General features: G+C 45.2%; 1 protein-coding gene across 10 annotated transcripts in view; it reads right to left on the reverse strand.

Moving 5' to 3' along the window:
- The window catches only part of GALNT13 (polypeptide N-acetylgalactosaminyltransferase 13), a 360,918-nt gene that overhangs the window by 314,508 nt on the left and 27,927 nt on the right, over positions 1-18,483 (reverse strand). The window lies entirely within an intron of this gene.

The following is an 18,483-nucleotide window of genomic DNA, read 5'->3' on the forward strand; positions in this document are numbered from 1 at the left end:
TTGCCTCCGTTTGGCTCCTTTGTTTGCCTCTCTCTCTCTGGACGTTATCAGACAAGGGAAATTGGAAGTATAATCCAATGGCAATCCGAACACAATCATGGGGTTTAACGTTATTGCGTGATAGACTACCACACGCAATTTCGGGCAATGGCAAGCTATTTTCGGGCAATGGGAAGTCAGTTTGAACGCAATTTGAATTCACGTAAATTTTCTGAACTAACGAATTCACGTGAATGCCTTCTGGCCCCACTTTCTTTTCATTCAACATGAAGAGAAATTTCTCCTGCGTGATAAACTCCTCTCTCCTTCTCCCAAGCGTTTGGCTCTCCTTTTGCCTCCGTCTGGGTGCCTTTGGTGGCCTCCCTCTCCCTCCCTCTCCCAGGAGCTTTTGTGCCAGTCTCCCTGTGGCCTCCGTTGGCTCTGTTGGCTTCAGTCTCCCCATAACCTGTAAAGGAGGAGGAGGAGGAGGAGGAGGAGGAGGAGGAGGATCAGGATGCAGGGGGCCAAGGGGGGCGAGATCGGGGTGATTTTCCACAGCAGACCAATTCAAATTGAAAGTGAGCTTGGAAACAATTTTTGTGAAATCACTTGTTACCAAATTCACAAAAATCAGGAGTCACTTTGGATTGACTGTGGATCTGCCTTGGAACTGCTCCCCATAGAAAGCATTCATGTGTGATAATACATCATGTTTTAACGTGAATTTGCATGGTTGTACCAGGAGTGACTTCGGATTTGAGCTGCAAACCCCGTCGTGTGATAAGGGCCTGTGATTCCATAGGACTGAACCATTGCTGTTAAAATGGAATCATGGGGCTATAATTGTGTAGTGTGAAAGAGCCCAACATTTCAGGCCAGTACTAATCACTGCACTCTCAATTGACCATAATGCCTGTAGAGTTGGCCCTCCACATTTGTAGTTTTGACTTTTGCAGTTTTGATTATTCATAGATTTCATTAATATGTTCTCTGTAAAAATCTCTAGGTCCTCCAGTGCAACTCTCTGGCCAACTTTCACCAGAGGTTGCATTGGAGGACCTAGAGGTTCATAGAGAGAACACTTCTCTAGGCATTTGTAGGTTCTCCGGCACATTTCTGTGATCACCTTCCAGCACATGTTGACCATAGAGTTGCTCTGGAGGACCCAGAGAGTCCTAGGCCCCATTCCCACTGCCTTATAACACGGATCAGGACATGAATCATGGGTGCATCGTTCTCATTTGCGCGCGCATTTGATCAGCATTGCTTCACTATCGTTCCCATTGGAATTCGAATCTGACTCCCATGTAATCGAATTATCTTGAAAAAAAACGAATCAGTGGTTGATAAAGCAGTTTAATTTAACAGTGCATTTTTAGCGAATTTTCCTGTGCCTCCCGAGTCTGATTCGGGGCAAATGAATAGGAACGACAAGGGTGTCTGATTGGGAACTTGGGGATGGGAGGAGCAGTGCTCAAGGGGCTGGCCTGGGGGTGTCACCCACTTTGTTCACTTTCCTGCATCGCCGGCGCCATTTTCTTCCATTTGCAAAGCCTTTCCCCCGATGGAGAGGAAAGCAGGGTAAGGCAATCGCGCTACATTGAGCTCCAAACGCAGTAAACATGTTACGCCCCCTGCAACCTCCTTCTGCTCCACATTCACAGACCGATGTGTGAGGAGAGCCATTGAACACCATTTTAAACTATTATTTTTCTTTTTTCACCTCTGCCTGAGCGCCTGAGCAGCAGATGGGCTTTGCAGTACATGCCTGCTTGATGGCCCCCCAGACAGCCCAGGGAGCAATGGGGGAGGCAAAGGGATTTGGGGGGAATAGAAGCGCCTTCTCTCTTCCAGGGATTTGGGGTAAATAGAGGCTCCTTCTCTCTTCCAGAGAATAGATTTTAGGGGAATAGAGGCTCCTTCTTCATTTCCCAGAGGGGAAAAGCGCCTAAGCGACTGATTGGCTGCGACGTCAAGCGCTTAAGTACTTGATTGACAGCTGCTTAAAAAAAAAGAGGTCCCAGAAGGGCAATGGGAATGGGGAGCAAAATAACCCACTTCAAATTACCACAGGGAAAATACCAATGGGAACGAAAACAGGGATAAAAAACCCTGGGTCTGTTTGCACCCGTTTTTAATGGGAACAATGGGTCAGATTCGATTACGACTCGGAAAAAAAAAAATCCGAGTCCGAATTGCAGTGAAATACGTCTCTTTATATGCCCAGTGGGAATGGGGCCCTAGAGAGGTGCTTCTTAGGTAAAAAAAATATTGGGGTTTTATTTGTGTTATTTCCACTTTCATGGGTGCCTTGTGTCCTTAACCCCAGCGAATGTGGAGGGCCTGCCGTAATTGGTTTTTTCCGCTGCAATATTTAGAAACAAGAGTTAAGGAGACTGCTATGACCACTTTACAAATTGTCCATCCCTGAATGTCTCAAAAGCTTGACAAATGGAAGATCAAAGAGGCAATTGCAAGAGCTGGCAACCTGGAGTTAGTTATTTACCTCTTGGATTCATGTATCCATCCGGAACATGGATATTCTAATGATAATGGCTACCTTCCCGGAGATGTTGTTTAGGATTAATGAGATGAAGAACTCTAAAGTACTTTCCAAGCTCCAAGTGCTGAGTAAATATATATTATTATTCATAGTGTTGTAAAGCAAACATAGCAGTGAAGGGAGAAGTGTTAAGAACAAGGCACTGGTTTTACTGGTTTGGAGGGGAAAGCTCTTCCAGGCACTGATTCTCTAATTCTTACAGAGTGAAGCCTTTCAAAAATTAACCAAAAATTAACCAAAGTGACTCCAAGTAAAAATGAGGCAGAAGGACAAACTAATTTTGAAATTAAAAACCCGATGATTTCTTTATTTAAAGGACAGCAAAAGACAGCAGCAGGAACCAACAGAAGAGTCTATATTCAATGCGAGCTGTTTTTCAAAGCAAAAAAGGGGAAGCATGGAAACTAAAAGTCCTTCTCCTACCCATAAGGAACTACAGGCTAAAATGCACAAATGGATTTTCTCACCCTCCGACATGAAGAAGATGACTGGAGCAGGTCTAAGAGAGGGGAGCAGGTCAAAAAAGAAGGATTTTTGCTCTCTGCCTCTGGGGTTGGTCTCCTAAAAATGAAGGGAAGACCTCCAGTGGGGCAAAATATGACACCAGTGTTGTTCAAAACAACCAAAAACTTGTGCTTGCAAAAAGGCGGAGGTGAATGTTCTCTTCAGGCACTGATAATGAAGCTTAGATGGTCTGGGCAGTAGAGAACAATGGGCTGCATACACCAGACAAAGCCAATGAAGTCTATGTATTTACTCTTTTGAAATCTAGATAGGGTTTCTCAATCTGGAAACCGGAGAGTACCTCACAATGGGTGGTGTACCAGTCTGAAGGCCAGTGTGGGTTGACCGTTGGACAGTGGGAGACTAGGGTTCAAATCCCGACTCGGCTGTGGAAATCCACTGGATGACCCTGGGCAAGTCACACTCTCTCAGCCGCAGAGGATGGCAATGGTATCTCTGCTCAGAAGAAACTTGCCAAGAAAGCCCTATGATACCTCAGGGTCTCCATAAGTCAGAAACACAGTATGAAAAATTGGGCAGCTCTCCATTCAGTGGAGTTAAGCAAGGCAGTTCAGTCCTGATTGCTTTCATCAAAAATTTATTTCCTTCTCAACAGGAGGGGAGAGAGTTTAGACTTCAACTTCCAATTTGCAGTTTAGAATAAGGTTTGGCTTTTCCACGATGGACAAAGAGTCCAGGCAACCACCAGCCCTTCCTATTCAGCATGCTTTCTTTCCAATTTGTGCAGACTTTGGCAACAGAGAGTTTTCCTGCCTTGTGTATCTAAGGGGCAAAACAGACTGCCCCTTTGGAGCGGTATCCCGCTACCCCTTTCCTAGCTGGATCGCAGCTGCAGCAACTGCATGCCACAGCTCTGATCCAGCGCTTTCCTGGCGCTAAAAGCAAATGCCGCTCCTTTTAGCACCAGCAAAATGGTGCCCTTGCCACCGCGGTGGTGGCTTTTCGCCACTCCTTTGGTGCAGTTTGTCTAAAAGATGCACCAAAGGAGCGCTGTGATGCCTCTGTCATGGGATTGGGTGCACAGCATGACACTGGCATTGGGGCATGAGGCATGTGGATGCCATGGCCCCACTCTGCCCTGTGGCTAGTGTTAAACACCAGTCTGTTTAGCCTCTAAGTCTAATATTTATATTTATTTAGCGTAACTGGTATCAAGACACTTCTCTTCACTGAGGTCAAAACATTGTTTCACACTAATTCAAAACTGGCCAAATATATAATTTATTCATAAATGCAGGAAAAATGTAGGATATTACAAAATAAAAGTTTTAAACACTCATAGAAATGTAAATTATTGTTTCTAAGGCATGTTCAAAATGGAGGACATTTTGAAATTCCTCCTGGACTGGACAGAAGGCTGAAATGTAAGACATGTCCAGAAAAAGGAGGCTGTCTGGTCACCCTGACCAGTCGCCCAAAAGTTGGACGCCTCTAAAATCATTTCACAGGTTTGCTGAGCTAGAAGTTGTAGAAGGGAAGAAAGCATAGAAGCATTTCCTCCTCTTTTATTAAAGTCAGGTGCAGTCCCATAAAATGTTTAATTTACACCAAAGCATTCATCTGCTGTGAGTCTGACGTCCTGACAATTCATTTGGTCTGATTTACGAAGCAGCACCATTTCTGAGGTCAGGCAGGAACAATTTGCTGTAAATATTTCCAGACAGGTAACCACTAGTCCTCAGCTCCACCAAAGAGCCACCCCTTTGCTTCAAAAACCAAGAGGCATTTTGTGGCTAGACCTTTCCCTGCTGGGAGACAGAGAGACAAACCGTCAGGAGAAAGAGCTGCACCATTTCCTAGGTTTGGAAATGCTGGTATTTCTTTGGAGAGTTTAAGCCAGGGGTAGGCAACCTTTTTGAGCCGGGGGCCGGGTTGGTGTCCCTCAGGCGACTGGGGGGCCGAAGCCGAGGGTGGAGCTTCAACCCTCCGGGGCGGGGCCACATGCGGGGGGTGGAGCTTCCAACCTCCGGGGCGGGGCCGTGTGCCGGGGCGGAGCTTCCACCCTCCGGGGCGGGGCTGCGTACCGGGGGCGGAGCTTCCACCCTCCGGGGGCCAGGCCTCCCCACCTTTGCTGGCCCCTGACGGGGCCCCAGGCCCCATCAGAGACCGGCAAAAAAGCTGGTGGGGGCCACCAGCGCTGGAGGGCCCCCTGGAGGGCCCCAGCGACAGCACCGGGCCTCCCAGAGGCCCCCTGCCGTCCCTCGGAGCCCTCCTGGAGGGCCCCAGGGATGGCAAAGGGCCCCCCAGAGGCGACCTGCCGCCCTCGGAGCCCTACTGGAGGGCCCCAGGGATGGCAAAGGGCCCCCCAGAGGCCCCCTGCCGCCCTCGGAGCCCTCCTGGAGGGCCCCAGGGACGGCAGCAGGCCCCCCAGAGGCCCCCTGCCGCCCTCGGAGCCCTCCTGGAGGGCCCCAGGGATGGCAGCAGGCCCCCTGCCGCCCTCGGAGCCCTCCTGGAGGGCCCCAGGGACTGCAAAGGGTCCCCCAGAGACCCCCTGCCGCCCTCGGAGCCCTCCTGGAGGGCCCCAGGGACGGCAGCGGGCCCCCCAGAGGCCCCCTGCCGCCCTCGGAGTCCTCCTGGAGGGCCCCAGGGACAGCAAAGGGTCTCCCAGAGGCTCCCTGCCGCCCTCGGAGCCCTCCTGGAGGGCCCCAGGGACGGCAGCAGGCCCCCTGCCGCCCTCGGAGCCCTCCTGGAGGGCCCCAGGGACAGCAAAGGGCCCCCCAGAGGCCCACTGCCGCCCTCGGAGCCCTCCTGGAGGGCCCCAGGGACGGCAGCAGGCCCCCTGCCGCCCTCGGAGCCCTCCTGGAGGGCCCCAGGCATGGCAGCGGGCCTCCCAGAGGCCCACTGCCGCCTTCGGAGCCCTGCTGGAGGGCCCCAGGGACGGCAGCGGGCCTCTGAAAGGCCCGCCGCCGCTGCCGCCGCAGCTGCCCATCGCAGCTTTTCGCCGCTCTGGGCACCGCCATTTTGGGCGGCAAAATGGCGGCGAAGTCTCGCGCGACCTCCCCCAAGGTCGCGCGAGATTTCACCGCCATTTTTTCAGCTAAAATGGCCGCGAAGTCTCGCGCGACCTCAAGGGAGGTCGCGTGAGACTTCGCCGCCATTTTGCCGCCCAAAATGGCGGCGCCCAGAGCGGCGAAACGCCGCGACGGGCGGCGGTGGCAAGGGGAGGCAGGGGCCGGCCGCCAGGCCTCCGCGGGCCGCATCCGGCCCGCGGGCCGGAGGTTGCCAACCCCTGTAATAGATAGAGACACCTGTCCCGCAGTCAGGATTACACACTCTGACACGGGAAACAGCCATACAGCATCTCCAAAGCATAATGTTTTCAAGCAAAGGAACACTGAAATTTAAGGAGTCACTGCACTGCATTATTATAAATATAAAATTCTAAAATCTTGGTTGAATTTGAATAAAAATCTACTTCATTTTCTAGTTGTCTTACACACAAATGCAATTTCAGTACAAAAGCACAAATATGTTTTTAAAAGACTGTTTATTCTCCAGATGCTAGAAGCTTTTGCTGATTCAGTCTTGGCAACTGAGCTGGCTGAATAAGTTCAAGAAATGACAAACTGATCATTCTATCCTGAAACGATTCATCAACTTTTAGCAAAGACAGCAACTTGATAAAATGAGATACAAAACAAAATAGTGGGAAGAACTGAATAATTTTCCATATTTGGTCTACAAATCATTTAATCAATTGAGGTGAAGATTTATCATAAAATTGTTCTTGTGCACATTTCAGAGTGGTATTTTAAATGCAGCAGTTAAATAAGACTTATTAAAGAGAACTTGCTCTGATTCCATTAGAGGCCCCAAACTACTTTGTTTTCTACTTTGCCTTCTTTTATACAGTCCATATAAAGAGTTGGGGAGAACAACTGCTTATTTCATTAATTAAACAATTATCACAACCATTTTATTTAGTAAATCAGACCATTTAATTAATTTAGCTTATTTATTTATTTATTTGTTTTTGTTTATTTAGCTACAGAATGAAAAATGTGAAGTTGAAGGCTTTCATGGCCGGCATCCATAGTTTTTTGTGGGTTTTTCAGGCTATGTGGCCATGTTCTAGAAGAGTTTCTTCCTGACATTTCGCCAGCATCTGTGGCTGGCAACTTCAGATGCTGGCAATACGTCAGGAAGAAACTCTTCTAGAACATGGCCATATAGCCCAAAAAAACCACAGAAAACTAAGGATGAAAAATGTTTGCATATCTTGCATGTTTTCAGTTCTGATGTGACCCTCAGGAAAAAAAACAGCATTGATGCCCTGTTTCCCTTCATCTTCAGCCCCAAAGCCATAAGACATCTCATATAATCTCGCAGTTTTCCAGAATGCTGAACAACTGTATTTTCCCCCTTTTGGATGATGCTTTTCCAGAAAATATGATCACACACTCAGAAAGGAGAGATGTAGTAGTGAGGAGTGACTTCAACTATCTTGATATTTGTTGGAATTCAAACTCAGCCAAATCCTCAAGGTCTAGCAAATTCCTCACTTCCCTCGAAGACAATTTCATGTTCAAAAAGGTGGAAGAGGGGGGTCAGCTATTTTAGATCTGATCCTAACCAACAAGGATGACTTGATTAATGGGGTGCAAGTGGTGGGATCCTTAGGTGGGAATGAACATGTTCTCCTGGAGTTTGTTATACAGTGGAAAGGAGAAGCCAGACATAGTCAGACGCACATTCTAGACTTTAGGAGAGCTGATGTCAGTAAACTTAGAGAAAAATTGGGGGTGATCCCATGGTCAGGAATACTAAAAGAGAAGGGAGTTCAGGATGGATAGGAGTTTCTCAAAAGGGAGATACTGAAGGCACAATTTCAAACAGTTCTAGTGAGGAAGAAAAATGGGAGGTGTCTCAAGAAATCAGGCTGGATTACTAAGGAACTTTCAACTGAGCTAACTTTTAAACGAACATGTATAAGAAATGGAAAAATGGGGAAATCACCAAAGGAGAATTCAAACAAATAGCTAGCATGTGTAGGGGTAAAGTCAGAAAAGCTAAGGCGCAGAATGAACTCAGGCTTACTAGAGAGGTTAAGAACAATAAAAAGGGCTTTTTTGGATATGTCCGCAGCAAAAGGAATAAAAGGGAAATGGTAGGGCCACTCCGTGGAGAAGATGGCAAAATGCTAACAGGGGACAGAGAAAAGGCAGAATTACTCAACACCTTCTTTTCCTCTGTGTTCTCAGAAAAGACAAAGGGTGCTCAACCTGAGGATAATGGAGCGGAGGAAAGAATAGGGGCATTTCAGCACAGAATAAGTAAGGAAATAATACAGGAATACTTGGTTAATCTAAATGAATATAAGTCTCCAGGTCCAGATGAACTACATCCAAGACTATTAAAAGAATTGGCAAATGTAATATTGGAACCATTGGCAATGATCTTTGAAAACTCCTGGAGAACAGGAGAAGTCCCAGCAGACTGGAGGAAGACAAACATTGTCCCCATCTTCAAAAAGGGGAAAAAAGAGGAGCCCAACAATTATTGCCTAGTTAGTCTGACATCAATACCAGCAAAGATTCTGGAACAGATCATTAAATAGAGAGTCTGTGAACATCTTGAAGGCAATTCCATAGTCACAAAAAGTCAACAAGGGTTTCAGAGTTATAAGTAACCAATCTCTCTCTCTCTCTCTCTCTCTTTTTTTTTTTTTTATAAAATTACCAGCTGTAGCAAGGTAGAGGCGAATGAGGAGAGAGTTGAGGGAGGAGGGAGAGATCAGGTGGAGGAATTAAGGAGAATAAGCCCAGGGGCGGAGCCAGAGGGGAGAGAGGTGGAGCAACAGAGAGGTATAAAGAGGCAGGAGCAGTTGTGCGTGGGGAGAGGGTGCAGGTGTGGAAGAAGTGGACGCGGAGAAGGGGTCGAGTTAGGGACAGCTAGGGTAACCCATAGCCCTCAGCGGGTTGGAAGACCAGTGTCCCTACAGACTGAGTCCAAGACCTCTGGGCCCACATGAATCTCTGAAACTAAGAGACCCTAGGGAAGAGGGGGACTTCCCTTATCCGGAGGAGGGGGACTGGCGGAAGGCGGATGCAAAAGGATTGGTGAGCAAGTGGTGGGATAGTAAAGGCAGGCGGTGAGAACAGGGGCCCGAACCCCAGGACTGGGAGAAAGCGGAACGGGAACCCCTGGAGAAGCATTCTGGCAGAAGAGCCCTCGACTCCAATCTGGACCCAAAGGTCCCTGAGACCTAATTCCCCAGTCTGAGAAGTTGGAAGAGTTTATTTTGTTGTTTGGGACTGAGTTGTTGGTCGGTTAGACCTTGTTTTGTTAACTATTGCCAATAAAAGCACCATTGTTGCAGCATACACCGACTGGAGAAAGTTTGTTGCGCACGTGTTGGAGGGAAGGCAGAAACTACAACTCCCATCATGCAGCCCGCCGCACCGGCTCCGCCCACACCAGCTTAATAGATGAAGGGAATGCTGTAGATATAGTACAGTGTGTCCATGTTTTACGCGGGCGCGGCACATGCATCTTTCAGCATATGCTGAAAGCCGTGCTGGAAAAGCCCCCCCCCCCATGCATCCTGGAAGAAGTAATGGGTGGCGTGCCAATGGCGCATGCACACTGTTGTGCACCACTGATGCAAGCCCCATTACTTCTAATGGGGTTCCAGCATGTGCAGATTTCCCCTTACACGGAGGGATCCAGAACAGATCTCCATGTAAGGGGAGAGCCCACTGTATATCTTGATTTCAGTAAGGCCTTTGACAAGGTTTTCCATGACATTCTTGCAAACAAGCTTGTAAAATAAGGTAACTGTTACATGGATTTGTAATTGATTGACCAGCCAAACCCAAAGGGTGCTGAACAATGGTTCCTTTTCTTCCTGGAGAAAAGTGATCAGTGGGGTGCTACAGTATGTCCTGGGCCCAGTGCTATTCAATGACTTGGATGACAGTATTGGGGGCATAGTTATCAAATTTGCAGATGACACCAAATTAGGAGGAGTAGCTAATATCCCAGATGACTGGATCAAAATTCAAAATGACCTGAATAGGCTAGAAAGCTGGGCCAAAGCTAATAAAATGAAGTTCAACACAGAGAAATGTAAGGTACTGTGCACTAGGGTGGAAAAATGAAATGCACAGATATAAGATGAGGGACACCTGGCTGAATGAGACTACATGTGAAAGGGATCTAGGAGTCCAAGTAGACCACAAATTGAACATGAGTAAACAGTGCGATGCAGCAGCTTGAAAGGTCATTGTGATTTCAGGCTGCATGAATAGAAGTATAGTATCTAGATCAGTGATGGAGAACCTTTTACAGACTGAGTGCCCAAACTGCAACCCAGACCCCACTTATTTATTGCAAAGTGCCACGTCCCTCTGGCTTTCTAGTAAGAAACTCTGGCAAACTCTGTGCTAGGGCGACAGCATGTGTGCCCACAGAGAGGGCTCTCAGTGCCACCTCTGGCACGCGTGCCATAGGTTCGCCATCACTGGTCTAGATCAAGGGAAATAATAGTGCCACACTATTCTGCTTTGGTCAGGCCCCACCTAGAATATAGTTTCCAGTTCTGGGCACCACAATTCAAAAAGGATGTAGAGATACTGGAGTGTGTCCAAAGGAGGGTGGCTAAAATGGTGAAGGATCTGGAAACCATGCCCTAGGAGGAACGCCTTAGATAGCTGAGTATGTTTAGCCTGGAGAAGAGATGGTTAAGAGGTGATATGATAGCCCTGTTTAACTATTTGAAGGGATGTCATATTGAGGAGGGAACAAGCTTGTTTTGTGCCGCTCAAGAGAACAGGACCGGGAGCAATGGATGGAAGCTGCAGGAAAAGAGATTCCAGCTCAACATTAAGAGGAACTTTCTGACAGTAAGGACTGTTTGAGAGTGGAAGACACTTCCTCAGAGTGTGGAGGAGTCTCCTTCCTTGGAAGTCTTTAAACACAGACTGGATGGCCATCTGTCAGGTATGCTTTGATTGAGAGTTCCTGCATGGCAGGGGGTTGGACTGGATGGCCCTTGTGATCTCTTCCAACTCTATCATTCTATGAGACTGCTATCCACTGACAACATTGTAATCCAGATAGGCATTTGTCGAATGGGCTTCTTAGTGTTCTGACATCAAGTCACTATACCTCAAACACTATACCTAGACACTAAACCTCAAACATTTCTATGACTTCAGGCCTTCCTACATCCAAAGATTTAATTATTGAAGTGTGAATTACTTTCCAGAAGAATGATGAGTGTACAGTGGGTCCCTGCTTTATATGGCGGATCTGTTTCGGACCCCTCTGCATAAGGCAAAAAGTGTGTATGCTTGAGCCCGATTGGATATAATGGGGCTCGTGTTTGCTGTACAGCCATGCGCATGCGCCGCGGACACATGCACCATTCTCCCTTTTGCTGGATAGCTTCAGCGTAAGCTGAAAGCCACCTATATTGAGCCTGCATATGGCACAGGTTCACTTTAATTTGGGTGTAAGGGGACATTACTGGGTGAGATATGTGGTCTTGCAAAGTAGTTGAGTCAGCTCAGAATGTGCTTCTTTATGGGTGCATTGCAAGGAGCACTCTTTATTGCACTACATGCTAGCATATGGAATCCCTAACTTTTACAATCCTTTTGAACTAAGATTAATGTAATCATCAGATATCCACTTTCACTGGCAATGCAACCACAGCCATATCTTCACTGGATCCCCAGCACACTAGTAATAATAATAAAATAAATAATACAATTTTTATTTATATTGACCCGCCTCTCCTATTTTTATTCCAGATATTGCATATTGTTAGTGTTTGTCTAGTTGAGGGTCTTCCATTCAAAATGTATGTAACTGTCACTGTACTATTTTATAAGAATTTATCTTGCAATGTTGCCACGATCTGTCAGGATACGCAGGACATTGTATCAACCAATCTTCAGGTTATGGGAGAACGTTCCTGAGTGCAGATTCTTTTTTAGCAGTTCTGAGGAGAAGTGATTTATTATTTTATAGCATGGTCACATCTGCTTGACACAAAGTAAGAGGCACTGGCTTCGGGGGGATATGACAGCTCTCCTGACATCTGTTCTTGTTGAATGCTAGGCACAGTAGTAGTTCCATTAAATATCTTTTCACCTTGGATTCAACTACCTTTCCATCATATTTATTTTTGCTTCTGAATGCTCCTTCTTCTGCCTATTTTACACCCTGTAATTGGGTTGGAAAAAACACAACAGTTTCTCATAGCATAGTTCAATACAGTTGTTGTGAGTTTCATTTCTAATATGGAATATAACAAAAACAGCTGTAGTGGCTGATGCAGCTTCCCTTGAATGGATGCTACAAAGCAGTGAAGATTTGATGTTTGCATTTAATAGATTTAGACTTTTTTTAAGTCATTACAATGATGCTGTTCCATGGTGCACAATCTTTTCTTATGCTGGCAGGTGGCAATTCAGCAGCAACATCTTCCTGTTTGAGAAAAAGACTCTTTGTAAGCATCTTATGCTTATGAAATGGCATCATGATCATCTTTGGAAGATATCGAGTCTGGAAGTGTTAAAACTCCTGTTAGATGATCTGTAGAATTACCACTGACTGTCACATCAACAGAATATCTTGATAACCCATTTCTTGTTCAAGTTATTGACAGACAGTTTTGCACAAAGGAATTCATAATGCAAGGAGGAGTGTGCTCCATTTTCTGCATATTGTCTTACAATCTAAAAAGTAATCTTTCACAGTTTGACTGTCAAAGTCAAAGAACAAGCAGGATGCAGCAATATCTTTAGCCGTGAAAAGACCTCTAAAACAGGTGAATTTGAGGTAGGTAAATCAATGGCCTGTTACAGACTGCCAAAATAAAGCTGCTTCGGGTCTCTTTGGAGGTATGCTATTTAAATGATGCATGCGTCCTAAGAGTCTGGAGGTTGCGCCAAAGCCACACTCCATTCCTAAGCACTGGAGTGCAGCTTTGGTGCAGCTTCCGAATTCTTAGGATGCATGCATCATTTAAACAGCATACCTCCAAAGAGAACCGAAGCAGCTTTATTTTGGCAGTCTGTAACAGGCCAATGTCATAGAGTTGCCTCACCCTCACTTGACTCAGTTTTCCACATGTGAATTAATAACACTTCCTCATCCTTATTTCCTCAGCTAAATTTTCCTTTCTGGTAGCTGAAGGCAACTCACATAAACAATGAAGCTCCTCAACTATTTCTGAAGAGATGTAAGAACTAGAATAGTGTGTATTAAAATGTAAGATTTCCACAGCTGTGTTTAGGAAATGGTGCACCCTTTTCCCCCTCCTTGTACTGAGTACCTCGCATGAACAGATTCAGTGATCCTTCAGCATGTACTCTAGTTTCTACTAGGGTGCAGGAGCCTCCACATGTTTAACAAACTTTCCAAGTGCTTCTAGATGTGAAATTTACCATATATTATGAAGAAATCGTTCAATGTTAGCTTTTTGTCTGTTTGCATTGGAAGGGCAAATTTTACAAAAGACAAATCTTTTGTTCCAATGATGTGATTCCTCTCGCACCTTCTTGGCTATTTTGAGAGATCCTTCCACCATTTCTTTATCAACATACTTATATCTTGTGCCATATCATAAGCTCTCTGGGTAGCCTATTATTTAAGAGGGTTAAATAATTTTAAAATTTGAAAGAGGAAAATTTAAACATTTTTAAAGTATATTAAAGAATTTTGAAAATTCTAAAGAGTTAAAACAGTTTAATACCACATGTAGCTACAGATTTGAATGAAATCATTAGGTTCCAAAGACTTTAATAAAAAGTCGCATTTTAACTTCTCATGAGCCAAGAGGCCCAGTCCCCTGCATTCTGGTATTGTCCTGGTTGGTTGATGCACAGCCCAAAGTCCAGTTCTGGTAAGAGCAGTATGGACAACATCAGGCACATTCAGGACAGAACAGAGATATAAAACATTAAAGCAATTTAAAAAAAAACATATCTCTGTTTCCAGGACACACATCCTGCTGAGTTGCCCTGCACATCCACCACTTTCACCAGTCTCTTGCTCTGAGGTCAGAACAAGGCACCCAACCATGTGATTATTACTAAGTGCTTCATTTTTACCTCAGAAGTGAGCTACTCACAGTGGTGGCAGACAGGGGAGTGGTTAACCAGGATGCTCATGCAGACAGCTACTCAGTGTGGAAACAGTGGGCCAGGTAATGGGGAAAGGTCAGAGCAGCTCCAAGACCAGGATACTCCAGGCTATTCTCAGAGTATCCTGGCCCTTTTGCCAAAATGAAATGTGTATTAATGGCTCCCCTTCTACACACACAGAGGGCATTTCACAGCCAGGACCATAGCAGAAAAGGTCTTCTTCCATGCCTTCCTGTAATGTATTATTTCCACTGGTGGGACACAGAAGAGGGCCACTCTATCAGATATATAGGGACAGGACCTCCTTCAGCTAGCAAGTCTCAAACCATTTAGGGTTTTAGGCATCATTACTACTATCTTGAATTCAGAAAGGAAGCCTATTAGTAGCCAGTGCAATTCCTTAAAAATTGGCAGACAGAACAGTTCCTTTAAATTTTTGTTTAGTGCTGTTGAGACATAAATATAAGTGATTATTTGTTGAAAATAAGGAATTTGAATTCCATGTTGTACAGCTGGAAGGTGAGGGTGAAAAATGTTTTGTTAAAATTGCCGAAGGAGCATTGGATTCTGTATGCCATAGTTTCAAGGAGGAAGTCTTTTCCATCAAAAGTGTTTATTATTATTATTACAGCCCGCCCGCGCCATACGCGGGCGCGCCATACACGGCCTTGAGCATATGCGCTCAAGCCGCGGGGCACGCACGGGGCGGAAGGGGCGGCGCATCCTATTCAATTGAATGGGCGCGCGCGCCCGTTGCGCCCCGCGCTCTCCTGCGCCGCCGCGTACGAGCCCCATTGTTTCCAATGGGGCTCGAGCATAGGCAGAATTCGCCTTATGCGGCGGGATCCGGAACAGATCCCCCGCGTAAGGCAAGGACGGACTGTATTATTATTATTGTTATTATTATTATTAACCTTTATTTATAAAGCGCTGTAAATTTACACAGCGCTGTACATACAATCTTTTTAATTAGACGGTTCCCTGCCCTCAGCCTTACAATCTAAAAAGACATGACATACAAGGAGAAGGGAAAGGTGGTGGGGCTAGTAGGCTAATACATATAAAGTACATAGCAATACAGGAAATGGTTTGATAAAACAGGCATCAAAAGAACATCAAATAGCAAGCGACAATTATGCAATGCCTGGGAACGCTTCTCTGAACAGGATGGTCTTCAACTCTGTTTTGAAGCTGGTTAAAGAAGTGATGGCCCTTGTTCGCGGGGGAAGAAGGTTCCAGGAGTGAGGGGCAGGAAGTGAAAAGGGGCGAATCCGAGATGGGGCAGAGGAAATCCTGGGCTGGGACAGCAGACCTTGACTACCAGAACGGAGGGCCTGAGTGGGAAGGTGAGGACAAAGGAGGTCTGATAAGTAAGGAGGGGCCAGCCCATGGAGGGCTTTAAACATCGACAGCAGGAGCTTATACTGAATGCAGAAAGGGAGGGGGAGCCAGTGAAGGGATGCCAACACAGGAGAGATGTGGTCAGAGCGGTGGGTGGAAGTGATAATGCGTGCAGCTGAATGCTGGACAGAGATTAAAGGACGGAGGTGAGAAAGAGGAAGCCCAGCCAGGAGGACATTATAGTAATCAAGTCGTGAGATCACTAGGGCATGGACCAGGATCTTGGCAGTAGAGGCGGAAAGATATGGTCGGATTTTAGCAATATTGTACAAAACGAATCGACAAGCCAACCAAGGCAGCGTCCATTATTGTTGATAATATGGTTTAAAATTTTACTTCTTGGTTACCTATTACTCATCCGGATGCATACTCTGCTTCCATTTCTCTTTCTTGAACACAGCTGTAGTTAGGACAGTGTCCTAGATGCTGAAAAAATAGCAAAGAACTTCCTGCAGCTAATGATACTTTTAACTGTAGCTCCAAGAGGAAAATGCTCTAATGGCTTCAGTGTCTATTTGTTAAGCCAGACACAATGTATTGGTGACTTATTGCTGTGCCTATTCATGGTATTATTCCCTTGCAATTTTGCTGCTACTGGAGTCCATGTTCCCTTTTCAGGTGGCTGCTGAAGACTATGCAGGCTGCTTTTCAAAGAAAGAAAGAAAGAAAGAAAGAAAGAAAGAAAGAAAGAAAGAAAGGGATCCCAGAATAATACTACCAATAGATTTCTAGAGACTCAGTGCAAACTATGCATTACTTAATTCAGCCCTGAAATCCCATGCTATAGCTTTGGATGTAAATATTTCAATACAATAAATTAATAATTGTTAAGGCAGAAAACATTAAGGCTCAAATCATATCAAGTGGACCAATGTGGGACAAACCCCATGTAACACAGTCAAAGACAGGTTATTTTAAAATGTATAGAGATCATCTTAAGCAAGCTATACCACCTTCAAACATGTTCCATGATCCTTGCATGATATCTGTGCTCCCAAAGGGCCCAGGGAAGATTGTCATGGAGTTACACAGGCCAATACGTACTTGTGTACTTAGTAACATAACTGTTTTGACATAGGTTCTAGATTATCTCTTCCTTCAGATGGATGGATAAACTACATTCTAAACTACTTATGCTAATAAGCTGTTTAAAAGGAGTTGTAATCCATCAGATATGGTGCTTTCTGGAACTCTTTTAAGTCTTAAGAAGTATAAGCTTTTCATAACAGCAATATTAAAATAGTTAGCAATGGCGGGTTACACACTGCCAAAAAGTACGTGCTTGGCACGTACTAGGGTTACGAAGGGGCGTCCTTTCTGGACGCCCCTAACCCTAGTACGTGCCGAGCACATGCAAAATGGCAGCGCCTACTCTATATGGGTGCTGCCATTTTGACGTAGCAGACGCTTAGCGTCCGCATGTCACGGTGCGGAAATGATGCCACAAGTGCGCCATTGGTGCCTTGTGGCGTCATAACTGCGCTGCAAAAAGAACCCGCTTTTTGCAGGTTCTTTTTGCTGCGTCAGGGAATTGTGCAGTTTGTCTGCTGTGGTTCCCTGGCGCAGCAAACATGGGCGCCAGCAGAGCACCCTTTTTGGGCGCTCTGTAAAGCGCCATTTATTGGGTTGAGTGGGATCTTAGGAAAAAAATTATTCCTTAACTATAGTTGTTTCTTAAAACAACACCATAAGATGTTTTAGTTTCATAAGAATTTTTTTTTTACTAGGACTATGGAGAAATGTTAATGGAACATAAACTGTAAATGCATTATGTGTATCTATACCTTTTAAAATCTGTGTCCATGAAAACTTTCAACTTGCAAAATAATGGTCTCTCTTCAATTTTATTGTAGAATGGGAATGTAATTATTCATGCCTGTAACTTTGTTTGAATGGTCATTACTGAATTATCAAACTGAAACTTGAAATTGAAGAGTTGCTGTTAGGACCTCATAAAATTCTGATAATGCCCTAAAGTAGAATTTACCCTTAGACAGTTGTCTATACACCAGTCTTGTTAAACCATTATTATGTATTATTATATATTATGGAAACTGGAATTTTGGTGCAATAAGTCAACAATCATCCAAGGTAAGAAAGAGTAAACTCCAGCTCCCAACAGCCCTAGCCAGCATATCCAATGTTGAGAAATAATGGAAGCAGCAGTCCAGTAACATCTATAGAGCTGCATCTTACCCACCCCAAGTGGGAGTTATATATTCTCAAATGCCATCTCCTGTTAACAGAAGAGGGAATAGTGTAGGGATAAATTCTGAATTTGAGACTGCTGTCATAACACCCTCAAGGAGAGTCCAAAAATGCTGGTGTCAAACTATGTAGAAAATAAAATTCTTTCACCTTTCATCTCTGTTAGGAGCAGGTCTTTTGCATAGTTAATTATTCTTGCCCACTCAAAACCAAGCCACCCCAAAACACTTTCAATAATAAGAGGGGTAACTCATCAGAGCCAGCATGGTCCAATGGTTTGAGTGTTGGACTATGACGCTGGAAACCAGGCTTCAGTTCCCAGCCCAGCAATGGAAACCCACTGGATGATCTTGGGGCTGGGTGAGTCACACACTCTCATCCCCAGAAAACCCCATGATAAGGTTGCCTAAGGGTCATCGTAAGTCAGAAATGATTTGAAAGCCTACAACAACAAACTCATAATAATACATTGTTGAGTGAAAATCCACTTCCGCTCCAACTACAGTGGGGATTACAGCTTAAAATAAAGGAGGAAAGTCCAAAAGGAGTCCAAAGGGTAAAGAATCATATGTAGATGTGGTCCTGCTAATCAAGAAGTCCTGGTACTTCAATCTTGTGAGGACTGGTTCCACTACACCATAAATGACTGATCAATAATTACCATAAAAGAAGTCCAGCATACCACTGAGTAGAAATTAATAATCATCACAA

The sequence above is a fragment of the Sceloporus occidentalis genome, unplaced genomic scaffold (assembly GCF_023333645.1).
Source record: "Sceloporus occidentalis isolate IW3139 unplaced genomic scaffold, rSceOcc1.0.p SCAF_4, whole genome shotgun sequence".
Taxonomy (NCBI): Eukaryota; Metazoa; Chordata; class Lepidosauria; order Squamata; family Phrynosomatidae; genus Sceloporus; species Sceloporus occidentalis.